This window comes from Pyrus communis, chromosome 4 (assembly GCF_963583255.1).
Source record: "Pyrus communis chromosome 4, drPyrComm1.1, whole genome shotgun sequence".
NCBI lineage: Eukaryota > Viridiplantae > Streptophyta > Magnoliopsida > Rosales > Rosaceae > Pyrus > Pyrus communis.
Window position 1 is genome coordinate 6,602,723 of NC_084806.1, and position 16,764 is coordinate 6,619,486.

The 16,764-nt window shown below is 38.7% G+C and overlaps 1 pseudogene; it reads right to left on the reverse strand.

Moving 5' to 3' along the window:
* Positions 1–8,388: 8,388 nt before the first annotated feature.
* Positions 8,389–11,414, reverse strand: LOC137732586 (uncharacterized; annotated as a pseudogene).
* Positions 11,415–16,764: the final 5,350 nt, after the last annotated feature.

Here is a 16,764-nt window from a genome sequence, read left to right on the forward strand (position 1 = left end):
CCTCCACCCCCTCCTAGCGCTGTAAACTACCCGGAAAAGGCGCCGTCGTTTTCCAATGCAAGTTCCGCGTCAAGCTCTCCGCCGTCGAACTAAAAAACCAAAGTTCCACCCTTTGCTACATCCACCATACCTCCATCATCAAGCTCCTCGGCGCGTGCATCTCCACCGACCATACATTCCTCGTCTACGAATTCGTCCACGGCGCCAGCCTGCAAAACCCCAACAACCCGAATTTCACAGTCCCGTCCTCTCTTTCTCTGATTTCCGTGCTAGAGCTCCGCCCTCCCTACGCCACCCCTAGAGCCATCTCTGTACGCCCCCTCTCTTTTTCTCTCTCTACAATTTGAATTTTTGGATTCAGATTGATTGATTGGTTGTTTGATTAAGATTTGGTTGGTTGATTTGCAGGATTTGAAGGAGGCGATTGTGAAGGGATTAGGGGTTCAAGTGGAGGATCTGAAGGTGTCGGGGTTCGATTTGAGGGACGCGCATGTGGGGCATTCAGTGGCGTACGAGTTCGACGTGGAGGTGGACAACAAGGTCTTACCTTTCAAGCTTCTAGAGGACGTCGACTTACCCATTTTTAGGGTCGAGGACGAAAATGGATTGGTCTAGAAAGGCAAATCAGGTGGTGGGATGGTGGGCACGGGTGGGGATTCCAGATGAGGTTTTTTTTTTTTTTGAACTTTTCTTTAAATAATTATTATTTTTTTTAATTTTAATTTCCACGTGGATCCCTTAATGACATGTGGCACCCAGTCATTGTCCACATGGGCACCACATCATCAGTTAACGGAAAACTTAACAGCTAGACTAACGGATGTACGAGACTATCCCAAAATTAACATTTTAGGTATGATTCTGGGACGAAAAAAACTTCATGCACTAAATGTTGAAAACTACGAAACTTGAGGTAAATTGAGATTTACCCTAAAAATAAAGTCGACCAACACAAGTAAATCTATCTCTCTTAGGGTTTGTTTACGCAAGGGTAATGGGAATAAAAAAAGGGAATTGAATTCCAATTATGGATTACTCTGATGTTTACTAAATACTAGGCAATCAATAATGTGGTGGACCCCACCTGAAACAAGAAATGCAATTCCTGAAATTGGAGCAATGGGAATCCTTGGATAAATGAGGTATTTGAATTCTATGAGGGTGAGAGAATCAAGAACGCATTTTTTCTTCCTATTATGCCCTCATTCACATTATGCACAACTTCATGCTCATTCACATTATGCACAACTCCATGCAGATGTCGAAGAGAAGAAACTACAATTTAAGCGAGAAAATTTAAATATTAAAGTAAATACTTAAATTTATAAAAAAAAAATTTAAACAAAAGCATTTTAGTGTGTCTAAGAAATAAAAAAGCAATTAAAATTTTTTTTCTTACTATTACATATTATATCAAATTTTATTAAAAAAAGTATATAAAATATTTGATTTGGGACAATAACATTTAGTAATCATACTGGTTTATATTCCGATTCTACTGAATTAGTAAACAACTTTATGGAATTAGTGTCATTTCGATTCCAAATCCAAAATATTTAAATAAACAGTTTCAACAGGAATCCGATTATGACTTTTCCTCGTTCCTACTTCTTCTCAATTCAATTCTTCATATTTTCATTAAGATTACGTAAACATGACATTAAAGTAATTCTAATCTTATGCGGCTAAAAAAGAATGTGCCGCTCCAATCTTGTGACACTTGTCGGCTCACTTAACCCAACTTAACTAGAGATTTTTCAGTGTAACCGTCACACAAGATGATATATCACTTGTCCCCGTATAAATGGTGATATATGTATGTTAAAAATTAAAAATTAAAATTTTTCATCACTTACATAAAAACACATGGTGTATCATCCGTATTCCCGTCACAACTAAAAATTTCTCCAACTTAACACTGTCAATTCTCTCTGTTTTCACCTCGACGATGCCATCTCCATCTCCAAACCGCCGCAATTCAAACCCAGAAAAGAAAAGCCACGCTCCCATTCCACCACCACCATCTCCAAATTCCGGCGAACAGATAACTCTGCAAAATCCTCTGCACTAACAAAGGATTGTTCTACTAAATCCTCTCCCAAACAAAGGATTGTTCTACTAAATCCTCTCCCAAATTCCCATGAAACCGATGGCGAACGCGAGTTCGAAGTCTTGACCTCCCTTTTATTCTTCGCGTTCTCCATGGTTTCTTCTTTGAACGCTCGAATGTCTGCAATGCAAGCGGTTTCTACAAGGATTTGCAGCAATCCCATCATCATTTCAGGTTGGCACCGCCGCGATGCCTGATTCAAGAAGTTGAGGTTCGAAAACGGTGCACTCGCTGAATCAATTTCATCGATTTTGTTTCCAATCTTGTAAATTTGTTTATTTGTGATTGAATGATTGGGTTCGGAATCATTATCCTCTGCAAATTTGTAAATATATTTTATCTATTACATTCGCACTCTTGTAAACCACGGAGAGGCCACTAGGAGTTGTTTCAACAGCCAGGTAACCGCCAAATGAAGGCTCAGCCCCCTCCGTTGCCTGAACCCCAGGATGAGGTGCTGTGAATTATGCAATTCGATCGAGAAAGCTCCCGTTTGGATTTTCAAATAATTATTTAATTTTTTTTTTTTAATCATCTGAAAAATGTTGCTGATTTATTGGTGGTTTGTGATTTTTTGAAGGAAAATTGGCTGGAGTTGTTCTTGGATTTGACTTTGCGAAGCTCAATGTGGTAAAGATCTTTGGTTTTTGGTTCGCATCCGCCATTGTTGTTGTTGGTGTTCCTGATCCAAGGAGAGAGAGTGACGCTCGAGGAGCACTCACGTTTTGGACGCTTGGGAATTTTATTTTTATTTTTAATTTATTTACAAAGTGAAGGAGATAACAACAATTTAACACTGTTAAATCGGTGCACAGATTTCAGAAAACTATTAAAACCATGGAGAGGCAGGTGCAGAAAATTTGAACTCAAATGGTACAAATACGCGGTAAAAATAGCATTTTTGCTTATTAAACGATTTCTTGTGTATCCTAGAATCGTGTCAACAGGACTATCAAGTACATAGTCACTTCATCATCTGGTTTTAGCAAAGAGGATGGATACACCTGAAATAATTTGTGTGTCAATTCTCGCCTTGACAAGCGTCATCCTCCTCACTTACAATCAATGAGTTCCAGAAACATAACAAGCAAATACTAGAATCGTGTCGCCAATGCCCTGAATATATCAGGTTTTTCTTATACAGAATATTAAAAAGGTACCTACAACTGATAATCCTTGCACCAATCAATGTCATGGTCAGTTTGATGCCAGCAATCATATATCTGCAGCAACCGGATATGATCATCCCAGCCAGAACCAACAGGAAGGTCCCAATATTCATGCTTCCTCTTCTTCTCCGTACTCTTGCTACAAAAGGAAGCATACTCAACAATAATCATCTCAAACGAAATATTCATACTTCAAGGGCCTCGTGGAAAGTGCAGAGGTCCACATATATCTTTCTAATGTTTTAGAGGTACGCAACTTTAACCATATGTGTGGTAATGTATGTGTGCAGATCCGTGCGCATTTAGTTCGACATATGATATTTGAGTATTTTTCAGATTCTCAGAACACAACGCATGCTATTAACTTTCACAACATACATAAGGGGACCTTCTTCTGGGAAAAATTTAACGAGCTTGCCTTCGACGCACCCTTTAGATATATCAAAGTTGACAGCTTGACCAGAGGCTTTGCAAAAACTTTCAAGACAACCTTTCATAACTCTAGCCTGCCTAGGAGTAGCATTAGCAAACAACATTAAATCATCCGCAAAAAACAAATGAGAAACCCCCAGGTCCAGATTCAGAGGCTTTCACATGTTTCCATCTTCCCCTATTCACAACATTAGTAATGATATGCGAGAGCTTCTCAATACATAGAACAAACAAATAAGCAGAAAGATGATCCCCTTGCCTGATACCATAGCTAGCTTGATTTGGGCTGATTAGGGGCTGGTTTGGTATTGCTATGCTTTGAAAAAAAAAACTGATTCTGCTGTGCTGTGAGAATAAGCTCATTTTTGCTGATTCACGTTTTCAGTTTTGTTTTCACTCAAAACTATGAAAATAAGCTGTTTTTAAGTATTTACCAAATACTTTTTTTAGTTCAGTTTTTTTTTTTTTTATACCCACTTTTTATAAAAGTATCTCAGTACCAAACCAGTACTAGATGAGGCAAAAGAGGCCCTAGTCTAGCAACAATAATCTTCGAGATAACTCTGTAAAAAACAAAGACTCATAGGCCGAAAATTTCAACATTTTCTGGGGATTCTCAATTTTGTCCCCAAGGCAAACTCATTGAATGAAAAGCAGTCCTCACCAAATCGAAAATATCACTAGCACATCTACTCCACTGATTTTGGTATAAACAAGCAGGAAACCCATCATAACCTGGAGCCTTAACACCTCCAATATCAAAAAGACTGTTTTTAACCTCACTTACATCCACCTCTTTATTAAGAGCAGCAAGGTCAGTGGAATTTACACTAGAAAACATATTAGGGAGGGAAGACATTTGCCTAGAGCTTTTCCCATGAGAGAAAAGAGTTTGAAAATAATCCACAGCAATATTTTTGAAGTATAGCCGGCTCCACAATCCACTCACCTTGAATATTAAACAGTCCCTCAATTTTGTTTCTCCTCCTCCTTATAATAGTCGTAAGATGGAAGAATTTAGTATTACGATCACCATCTTGAAGCCATTTTAACCGAGACTTTTGATGCCAAAAAATGACTGTTGATGTAAAACTTTATTATACTCAGAAACCAGCTCCTCCTCCAAATCCGAAAGAAAAGCATTTAGGCCATGGCATAAAGCTTTCTGAATTCCAGAGATTTTCAAGCTAACAGCCTATTCTTCTTCTGTTTGAGATGACCAAAAACTTGGATGGTCCACTTTTTTAGAGGTTCAACAAGAGCGAAAGTTTTATCAAAAGCAGAGCCACCAACACCTCCAAATACTCTTCGCAAAAGCATCTTCAAATACTCTCTACAAAATCATTGAAATTGCCGTGATACAACCACATAGCCTCAAAGCGAAAAGGTCTAAGGTGCGGAGAAAATAAAATGATTACAATTGAGACAAATTTTGATGGGATTTTGACACCTGTTCGAAAATGTGAAATCGGATGCAGCCATAATTTGAGTCTACTTATCAGAAGTGCTTTTTATTTATTTAAATTTTTTATTTTTAACAAAGAAAAAGTATTTGCTTTTAGCTTGATGAATTTTGGTGCAGAAGATTTGAACTCAATATGAGTCTGCTTCCAAGAAGTTTCTATGCTTTAAGATTTGGAACTATATCACCCTTGATTTGGAACTATATCACAGGAAACTACTAACGTTTGGGTATTTAAAAAACACCTTTCAAACTCTCCAATTTGCCCCATCTGCAAGGAACATGAGGAATCTGTAGAACACATGATCCTCCTGTGTCCATGGGTGGATCGGATTTGGTTTGGAGGTCAACTGAATTATAAGGTGAATAAGAGTGAAATCACTACTTTTAGTGAATGGTTAAATACGTTGATTAATACAGAAATGGGGAATAAACGGGGAAAAAGCGACCACTATGGCCCAAGTTGCTTTCGCTTGTTGGCATATTTGGAAGGCAAGATGTAATATAATTTTCAATCATAAACATATCTCCTATGCAGGTTATTCATGCAATCTCTTGTGCTTATGGATGCTATAGAGAGGCTACTAAACGAAATCAAGATGAAAACCATCACCAACAAAACTCTTCAACGTCTTCGATGCAGCAAAATAGTTGGTATCCTCCTGAGCAACCTTTTTTCAAAATAAATGTTGATGCAAGTTGGAATTCAAGTACTAAACTTGGTTATGTTGGTATTGTGATAAGGGATGCCAGTGGAAAGTTTGTGGCAGCAAGAAAATCTCCTCTTAAAGCTCCAAAAGTCTCTGTTGCCGAAACCGTAGCTGTAATTGAAGGGTGTATGATGGCAAAGCAGCTGGGTATTAATGATGTTGGTATAGAATCTGACTCAAAGGAAACTATCATGTCTGCAATGCTCCATTGAAAATGGAAGTTGTGAAGCCTTACCTGCTCTTAGAAAAAAATCAGGAATATTGCAGAGTCCTTCAACTTGTGCCGCTGGCCTTAGGTTCCTGGATCAGCAAATATGGCGACTGATTTTATGACGTCGCCTAGTCTTGCAGAGATGAGCATTGGTACTTGGGTGAACAGACCCCCATCTTCGCTGGTGCATATCCTTGACAAAGATGGTTTGCCATGCCCTCCCTCTATATAGTGTTTTTTGGTGGGTGTTTATGGGAGAGGGTTTTGCTTTGTTGCATCGTCTTTGTCCTTGTAATCCATTTTCACCCCTTGTATTTTGAGGAGTGGTTGATTTTTCTCTCCTCTGTTAGTCCTGTCGTGGACTTTCTTTGTAGTGTTGGCTTGTTTGCCTGGTTAATATATTGCCAGTTTACCCAAAAAAAAAAAATCTCTTCGTACTTTTTTGCGTTTTTTTTTATTTTTTAATTTCTTGAAATTACCATTTGTTGATTTATGTTATGTGTGTGGGACATATTAACCTCTTTTTAAAGAATTATATTAAGATCATCACCTACTCTTATGTTAAAACTTAAAATTTTTAACTCAGAAATAGCTTTTGTGGTTCAATAATTTTGGGTTAAAATTTTAGTCCGATATTATTAAATAACAAATTTAGATTAATTTTTTTACGGTAACTTTTTTCAAAATAAAAATTATGTAGATTATCATAATTTATTTTTATAAACATTTTAACCTAAAAATATTTAGATTTCAAGAAAAGTTAAAAATTCACTAAACAAAGCTTGTGAAACATATATTATAGATTCTTAATGTTTTAGCCGTTAAATTAATTTTGAGCCGTTATATCTTTTATCGTTAGATTTGACCATATCCTACTTCAGCTGTTGGATTTATTGTATTTAAAATTTTAAAAATACCCAAATTTTGGTTTGTAACCCAAAACTTATTTAAACCCAAACATTAGAAAAATGATCAGGTTAGTTTGAAACCTAAATTTAGGTTTTAACCCAAGAGTTAGTTTAAAACCTAAGTGATTTATGCTTTTTCCTTATAGTTATTTTATAGAAAAATCATTTTAACTAATTCAAGTTTATCATTTTTTGAGAGTTTTAACGAAATACCCCCGGTACGGTTCACTTTAATGAAAAACCACATTTTTACTCTAAAAAAATCAATCATGGTGCTATTCATTACAACACCTTTGTGTCCTTTTTCGTTAAAACTCAAAGTTTTCAAGCCATTTTCTTTAGTTTTCCTTATTTTAAAACCTAAATTTTAACCTAAATTTTAAGTTTTGACCCAAGTTTAAAACCTAAGTGATTTATGCTTTCTTCTTATAATTATTTTATAGGAAAATCATTTTAATTAATTCATGTTCATCTTTTTTAGAGTATATCTCCGGCCCCAAAATTATTTATACAAATATTATACTGTATACAAACTTCAAAAAAAAAAAAAAACCCAAGTAATACCTGTACACTACACGTGTTCCATATTTTACAATGATTTGCGTATATATAATATAGGAGTGGTTGATGTTACTCAAATACAAAATACACTGCAAAATTACAAATGCTACAATTGGCAACAAAAAATTAATCAAACTCTAAACCAAAGTTTTTTAGTCACTTCTTTCTTTTGTTTTTCGTATGAGTATCTTATTAATAATTATTTTTAATTATTTTCTCTTCCAATGTTATTTTCAGATCAGTAGAAAGATGGAGACAGAGCTAGTTATCCGCAAAATGTTTGGTCCATTCCTCTTGTTTTGAATGTATTAGAACAATAGTCGTCTTTTCCTACTAGCTATTTTTTTATATTTGTATCTCTCCATGCAAGACTTGTTATATTTATTCAATGGTGTATAACTTTAATATTTGGATCTCTCCATGTAAGACTTGTTATATTTTTTCGGTGGCATGAAATTTTAATATTTTTTTTATCTCCATGTATGAGCTGTTATATTTATTTGGTCAAGTGTGTAATTTTGTTTTTAATATATTTATTGAATATTTGTGTTACTATAGATTAACCCCCTTACTTAAAAAAAAAAAATATCGTTCTATAAATAAAAATCACCATATATCAAAATTCACTCCTACTTAAACGGTCTTTCAACTTATTAAAAAATAATGTGTTACACATTTATTTACACATTTATACCCCTTTTCTAATAAGAATAAAAATAATGTGCCCTCTCCAATCTCGTCACACTTGTCCACTCACTTAACCCAACTTAACACTGTCAAGTCTCTCTGTTATCACCCTCGACTCTGCCATCTTCATCTCCAGACTGCCGCAATTCAAACCAAGAAAAGAAAAGCCACGCTCCCATCCCACCACCACCATCTCCAAATTCCGGCGAACAGATAACTCTGCAAAATCCTCTGCACTAAAAAAGACTGTTCTACCAAATCCTCTCCCAAATTCCCATGAATGGCGAACGCGAGTTCGAAGCCTTCACCTCCCTTTTATTCTTCGCGTGCTCCATGGTTTCTTCTTTGAACGCTCGAAGGTCTGCAACTTCTAGCGATTTCTACAAGGATTTGCAGCAATCCCTTCATCATTTTCAGGTTGGTCACCGCCGCGATGCCTGATTCAAGAAGTTCAGGTTCGAAAACGGTGCTCTCGCTGTGATTGAATGATGGGGTTCGGAATCATTACGCTCTGCAAATTTGTAAATTTATTTTATCTATTACATTCGCACTTTTGTAAACCACGGAGAAGCCACTCGGAGGTGAATTATGCAGATCGAGAAAGCTTCCGTTTGGATTTTCATATAATTGTTTAATCAATCCTTCTTTTTGTTTTTGTGTTTTTTGATCATCTAAAAAATGTTGCTGATGTTTGTTTGGATTGTTGGTTTGTGAATTTTTGAAGGAAAATTGGCTGATGTTGTTCTTGGATTTGTCTTTGTGGAGCCCTATGTGGTGAAGATCTTTGGTTTTTGGATCTTTACTCTTTATTAAACCCCGGTTTTTTCTAAAATAACGCTAAAATATGATAAAAGCTTGATCCCTCTCACCCACAGCTCAGCCATTTCAATCCCAACTTCACACACAAAATGCAGCTCCTTCTGCTTTGTAGTTACCGCATGGAACAGCCCGGGCTCGTCCGTGTCGAATTTCCTCAGGCGATTCCATCTGAACGAGTCACTGGCCCCGACTTCCGCCCTCCTACAAATCACATTTCTCTTGCTCGACTTCCCCCACTGCAAAATCCCGGCAGCCCCCACCATTTTCAGCATTTTTTTGATGTGGAGATCCTCTACCGCATTTTTATGTGCTTCTTTACCTGACTTCACCTTCTTGCAAGCTCTTCCAATATCAAATTCTCTGCATCATTTTTAATCCCACTTTTCCTTGCAAGCAAGAGTGCTGTCTCGTGTCCTGCACAATGTCGCATTTTTCCCCTAAAGAAGTCAAAAGCTCGCACAGCGTAGCGTGGCCTTCTCTTGCTGCTAACATCAACGGAGTGTATCCATCGGCATCAGAAGCATTCACATCAGAACCCCTGCCTATCAATGTATGAACGAAATCTGTGACATTGTGTTGTACTGCCTGATGTTAAGTCCTATAAAACTCAACAGGACTTTAAAGTACCTTTTGAGGTGCAGCATTCTTAAGCTACAACTTTTCAAATTCTTCACCGTTGTGATTTGTATCGAATAGTTCCATTACTGTCTGACCACGTTTGCAGGTTTATGTCAGCCCCAGCGTAGATAAGCAATTTGATAGCTGCAGCTATCATGGCAGCTGAGCATCCCTTTTCATCTTGCTCATTGAGATCAACGTCTGCCCCCTCAATCAGTTTCTTCAAAGCCTCAACATTGTTTGCTTGAGTCACAAACATTAGAGGAGAAAATATTGATGCATCACTTGATTGAGCAATTTCACCAGAGTGAATCACCTCTACAACTGCTTGCTGGAAGCCAAGAGCCCACCTTGCTGACTCAGCTATTACACTTGCACTCTGACCAGCAGAATTCACCAGGCCAAAATCAGCAGCGCCTGAAGCCAGGCTTTTAAGGCATTCCTGGGGTTTATATCTAGCACAGATCATTCGTGCAGTTTCTCCAGAATCTGTCTGAGAGTTGATAGTTGATATTGCACCAGGCACCAATCAATAGTTGAAGAATCTTATTTAATCCAAGTCGTGACACCATGTGAACGGGGCAGTCAGTTTCTGAATTTGTTGTCTTAATTGGAACTTCTACATCTGCACTGCAATTTAACAGAACCTCTACCGCTCATCTGCACTGCAATTTAACAGAACCTCTACCGCTCTTTCATTGTTACATAAGATGGCTTGGTGAATGAGAGTCCTCCCAAAGTCAGGAATGTTAGGAGAGTGGTGTTGCCAGAGCATGTGCAAGATAACACTGGTGGCTTCAAAATACTCCACAGCACACCAGGTCACACTGTAAGCCACGGCTAGTCCTGCACCCACCCGAAACTCTTCTCCTGTATTTACATCCCAGGACCACCAGTGTATAACTATAAAGGTATGCATACTAGCCCATGAGTTAGGGATACACCTGCAAGAGGAGTCTGGCAACAGAAATTTGCTGGCTAACAATGGCGGAAATAAGCACATTACAGTAAACATTAGTATGTAGGAATGGCTTGGACGATTGAAGCAGCGCCCTGTCAGTTGCATCGGCATCGACCCCACACTGCCACCAAGAAATAGCATCACTGTCATGGAACAAAAGTTAAATGTTCAAGCAATTACAACACATACACATTTCGGTGATGGCTACCTTAATTGTACATCACACTTATTTATGTTGAAGCATACTTTAACGCAATTGTAGGCTCAGCACAAGTCCTCCTAGGTTAGAAAAGTGCTTTCAGCATAAGCGCTTGCTAAAATGTAAAACCATAAAGGAATTTTGATTAATGTATGATCTTAAGACTGTTACCTTGATGAATGTGTCAACTACATCAACGAAGCCTCTGCAGCAAGCAGAAACAAGAGCATGCACAGCCGCCTCAGGGCGGGGATCACGTCGGACCCCATGAGCATCTCTGCGGACCTAGCCCTGCCCAAGTAGCTTGCCTCCAACAGGGCCTCCTCGCATGGCGGCTGAGATGCACCGCCTTTGGTAAGCACCTCCAATATCTCCAACTGTCCCTTCCTTGCTGCTGCATTTATACCTTACTCATAAAAAATGATTTTAGGCAGCATGTTATGTCAGGGTTACGAGGAATTTTCAGCAGCAGTGATTATGAATCTATGATTAAGGCTTTTCGAAGCAAATGCAAAAAACCTTAATGAGCATCATACCTGCACCATATCCAAAAGATATTGAACGCATGATTCCGAGGTACGAAATTAGGAATACAAATTGGTTGATCGGGCAAAAAGGAAGGCAACCCAGATGATATTCAACAATCAGAATCCAGAATTAACATCCCATATATAAAAACAGGGCAAATTGAGAAGATTTCACAGTTCACACCATTACCTTCCCAGCAGCTGTCTCCCAATGTCCATCAATTCCACCACAGATTTATCACCATTTCGAATGAACTCCAAAATCTACAAACCCAAACACATTAAACAAAAACGTTTCCTTTACAAAATCCATTACCGAAATCCGATCAAAGTTTGTAAATTTGAACAAAAGATCAAGTTTTGGAGGAAAAAACACGCCTGCGTGGCTATGAGAGCTGCAGCTTTAGGGTGATTGAGCCTCAACCCGCGCGCAAGACGCTTCTGTGCTAAGAACCCAGCATTGTTTAGGTTCAGTTTCTCGGCTTCTCGTAGAACCACCTTCATTTTTTGCAGTCCTTACTCTCAAGTCAATGCCTGCAACTTTCAAAGAAATAGTATTTTGTTTGTTTTTGTTTTGTGCAATTTCTTATCTTTTGGCGGCGAAATTGAAGAAGGTGGATAATGAGTTGAGCATCGGAATTGTGGGAACTACTGAAAATGATGAAATAGGTTCTTACTTGTCAAGAGATACGAAGATTGGTGTCACTTCGTCAGTCCGATGATGCACGGACACAGCTGGGTCCCTGGGGCTTTTGCCGAGTGAGGTGTGACTTTCGTTTTCTTTTTCTTTTTCTTTTTTTGTCAGAAAGGTGCGACTTTCTTTGGGTGAATATTTTGTTTTTTCGTTTTTAAGAGTTTTTTTTATGAATATCGAAAACAGAAATTAAAATTTTAATTTATTTTTAAGTTAATTAGACTTGTAAGACCCACATCACATAATGTAATTTTTACAAAATTGTGATAGAAGAAAAACATTGATTTGAGACACCTATTCTTAGGATTAGATTGATTGAATTTTTGATTTCAGATATAGGATGAATGAATTTCTAAGATCCTTTGTGACTAAAATTAAAAAAAAAAAAAAAAAAAAACCTTATGTGTCATTGTCCCATCATGACGGAGTGGGTGAATTACCATTTATGATAACAATAAACCCATTTAAATATGAAAAATAGTATTACCAAGGGGTGCCGCATGATTTTGGGCTCAACTTGGGCTGCTGCAACAGCAGCTTTCTCGTCCTGATCCAATCGCTGCAGCTGCAGCCGTTCCAGGCACCAACACGAGTTTGCTTTTCATCAGCCATTGCAGCGGGTTGGGTTTTTTTTTTTTTTTTTTTTTTCTTTTTTGAAGAACGAGGGTTGGGTTGTTTCTGGGTTTACGTTGTTGTTTTTTTTATTCTTTTTTTTTTTTTTTTTTTTGATAAATATTAGTTTACTATCCTTAAATTTTATGGTTTTCAACATTTAGTACATAAAGTTTTTTTCGTCCCAGAGTCATACCTAAAATGTTAATTTTGGGACAGTCTCGTACGTTCGTTAGTCTGGCTGTTAAGTGTTACATCCCGGCCCTGGGCTGATCACTTCCCGGTCTCGCTCCACCACTGTAGCACGATATTGTCCGCTTTGGGTCCTGACCACGCCCTCACGGTTTTGTTTCTGGGAACTAACACGAGAACTTCCCAATGGGTCACCCATCATGGGAATGCTCTCGTGCGCTACTCGCTTAACTTCGAAGTTCCGATGGAACTCGAAGCCAATGAGCTCCCAAAAGGCCTCGTGCTAGGTAGAGATGGGAATATACATATAAGGATCACTCCCCTTGGCGATGTGGGATGTCACAATCCACCCCCTTAAGGGCCCGACGTCCTCGTCGGCACACACGCGGCCAGGGTTAGGCTCTGATACCAAAATGTCACATCCCGGCCTAAGTCGGATCACGTCCCGGGCCCGCTCCACCACCGTAGCACGATATTGTCCGCTTTGGGCCTACCATTCCCTCACGGTTTTGTTTTTGGGAACTCACGAGCAACTTCCCAGTGGGTCACCCATCATGGGATTACTCTAGCCCCCTTCTCGCTTAACTTCGGAGTTCCTACGGAACTCGAAGTCAGTGAGCTCCCAAAAAGCCTCGTGTTAGGTAGAGATGAGAATATACATATAAGGATCACTCCCCTGGGCGATGTGGGATGTCACATTAAGTCTTCCGTTAACTGATGATATGGCACCTATGTGGACAACGATAGGGCGCCACATGTCATTAAGGGATCTAAGTGGAAATTAAAAAAAAGCTAAAAAATTAAAAAACTTAAAAAAAGAAACTGATCAAAACCCTTATCATTTTCCCGCAGTTTCTCGGCAACCAAACATTCTAATTATCTCTCAAAGTTTCCTTCAATACAAATGTTTTCCGTTTCTTCTGTTTTAGTTTGCAAGAATGACGTCGTATTAGAAGGATCAGGACAACGACGGAGGTGCCTTTGATCTCAGCACCAGCACCGGAGACTCGGGAGACAACGACCATACCAACGGAGACGGTGTCTTTTCGATGCAACACAACTCTGAGGAAACAATGGAGTTCCATTCACTGAAGGAGGAGTCTATGACTCCGACCCACAACAATAGCCGCAGGCTCAGCCCATCAGAATGCTCCTGGTCACGATGCAAATGCCCATGTTCGTACAGGTATCCGTCTCTGCCCCGACACGACGATCCTCCACCAAAAACCGCCATACGAAAGTTGAGGGTCGCGACGACAGATCTGAATACCCGTTACCTGCGCTGCTAGCATCTTTCAGCTAATGCGGGAACTCGGCTATAAGTCTGACAGACAAACGGTTTGTTGGCTCCTCGAACACGCCGAGCAAGCCATCATTAAAGCCACAAGTGCTGGTCTTGGTGAGGGTTACGAGGTCGCGAGGGCCGAATCGATCTCCACCCACCCATTGCCAGTGGCAGTGAGATGAAGGGCGACGGTTATGAGATCCGGAAACCTCTGCTGAGGGTTATGAGGTCGCGAGGGCAAGGGTCGCTGAGGATATGAGATTTGAGGGAAAGAAGAGAAAGAAAGATACCAGCAGAGAGAGCCAGACCCACTAGCCTAGATCCCAACCAGATCCACAGAATAATTAATTGCAGAATAGAGGGGACAAGGAAGAAGAAGCAATTATCCCTACCTTTTTCTTTTTTATTTATTTATTTATTTAATGTTTTTTTAATTTATTAATTTTTTTTAAGTTTTTTAATTTTTTTTTAATTTCCAATTGGACCCTTAATGACATGTGTCACCCAGTTATTGTCCACATGGGGTGCCACGTCATCAGTTAACGGAAGACTTAACAGCCAGACTAACGGATGTACGAGACTGTCCTAAAATTAACACCTTAGTTATGACTCTAGGACGAAAAAAAATTCATGTAGCAAATGTTGAAAACCACAAAACTTGAGGGTAGTAAATTGAGATTTACCCTTTTTTTTTTTTTTCCTCTCTCGTTGGTTTGTCTTGTTTTAGAATTTCCAGAAAAACTGGATACATCTGATGCCTCCCTTGCTTCAGATTGCAATGGTTCATTCGGCTCTAGGGTTTTGAGTCGGGAAGAGAGGTAAAACCTGCTCTGATGCCAAGTTAGAATTGTAACTATAGGTTTTTTTTTTTTTTTTTTTTTCCTCCAAAGGTGAACTTTATTAGATTCTAATCGATACGTTTACATCTTTCGCAAGAATATTACATAAACTTTTTTTTTTTGTCAAAAGGTGAACTTTATTAGATACGTTTACATATTTCGCAAGAATATTAAATAAAAACTCTGGACCAGGAGCATTTCAACAGAAAACACCTCCATGTGAAGCAACATATAAGGCAACAATATGAGCCGCGACATTTCCATTCCGCTTAACAAACACAAACCTTATAGTGTATTACTTTATTCTTCTCATGTAGAGGATTATATATACTGCTACAAGCTCCTATGAAATAGGAAATAAGAATTCCAAATATAAGAGGACATCGATTACATGATTTCATACCCAAAATATATCTATATTCCTTAAACCCAAGGTTGACTCACGCCAACATTCCTTCCATGATTAAGCACAATAGTACCATCCATAGATAATTGCACCCGGAATTTGACCATCTTCCATTTCAGGAAACTTGTCTAGTGAGGCACTGCAATAAGTACTGCAGAAAATCTTATTCCATCAGTGCCCATAATAGGTCCCAAAAGAAGTCATCCGAAACTTCGAATATCCGAAAGCCCTTACCAGGAAGAAAAGAATCCTTCAAGACTAGTTCCAAATTTCCGTTATCCCTAGAAATTGGATCGTGAATGGTGAATGGTGATTAACTTGTTCCCATCAGGAAAAGTCCCTTCAACCTGCATTTATATCTTACTCGAGAAAAATGATTTTAGGCAGCATGTTATGTCAGGGTTATGAGAAGTTTTCAGCAGCAATCGTTATGTTTAAGGCTTTTCGAAACAAATGCAAACAACCTCAATGAGCATAATACCTGCACCATATCCAAAAGATATTGAACACCGGGAAGAACTTGTTTCCTGTTTGAAAAAGTACCGTGCTGATCAATCTTGAGCAACCAGGCGAAATTAGGGATACAAAATTGGTTGATTGGGTAAAAAGGAAGGCAACCCAGATGCTATTCAACAATCAGAATCCAGAATTAACATTCCATCTACAAAAACAGGGCAAATGATAAAATTTCACAGTTCACACCATTACCTACCCAACAGTTGCCTCCCAATGTCCATCAATTCCGCCACAGATTTATCGCCATTTAGAACGAACTCCAAAATCTACAAACACAAACACATCAAACAAAAACGTTTCCTTTACAAAACCCATTACCGAAATCCGCTCCAAGTTTGTAAGTTTGATAAAAAGGTCAAGTTTTGGAGCAAAGAACACACCTGTGTGGCTATGAGAGCTGCAGCTTCAGGGTGATTGAGCCTCAATCCGCGAGCAAGACTCGTCTGTGCCAAAAAACCCAGCATTATTTACGTTCAGTTTCTCAGCTTCTCGTGGAACCACCTGTTAGAACCAATCAAACGTCAAGTGTATATTATATAACAATTTGCACAGTTTTATTTCAAATGGAAAAACTCAACGACAAACACAATATATTAGAACATAAACACTTAATGAGATTATATATAAAATCACAAATCACTGACTTGTTTCTTGCCGATAGAGGCTTGCAGAAGCAATCTCCTAAGACAGAAATTTGTCCCTACACCAGTGCAGCAGTCCTTGGACGTCTATCTTGCAGGATACAACTATCTAATCCAAGTTCTTGCACTCGAACTTGGATTCTTGGCGAATTGGTTGTGTTGTTCTCAGCGAAATATGGAGGAATGATTATATAAATTTTTCTCA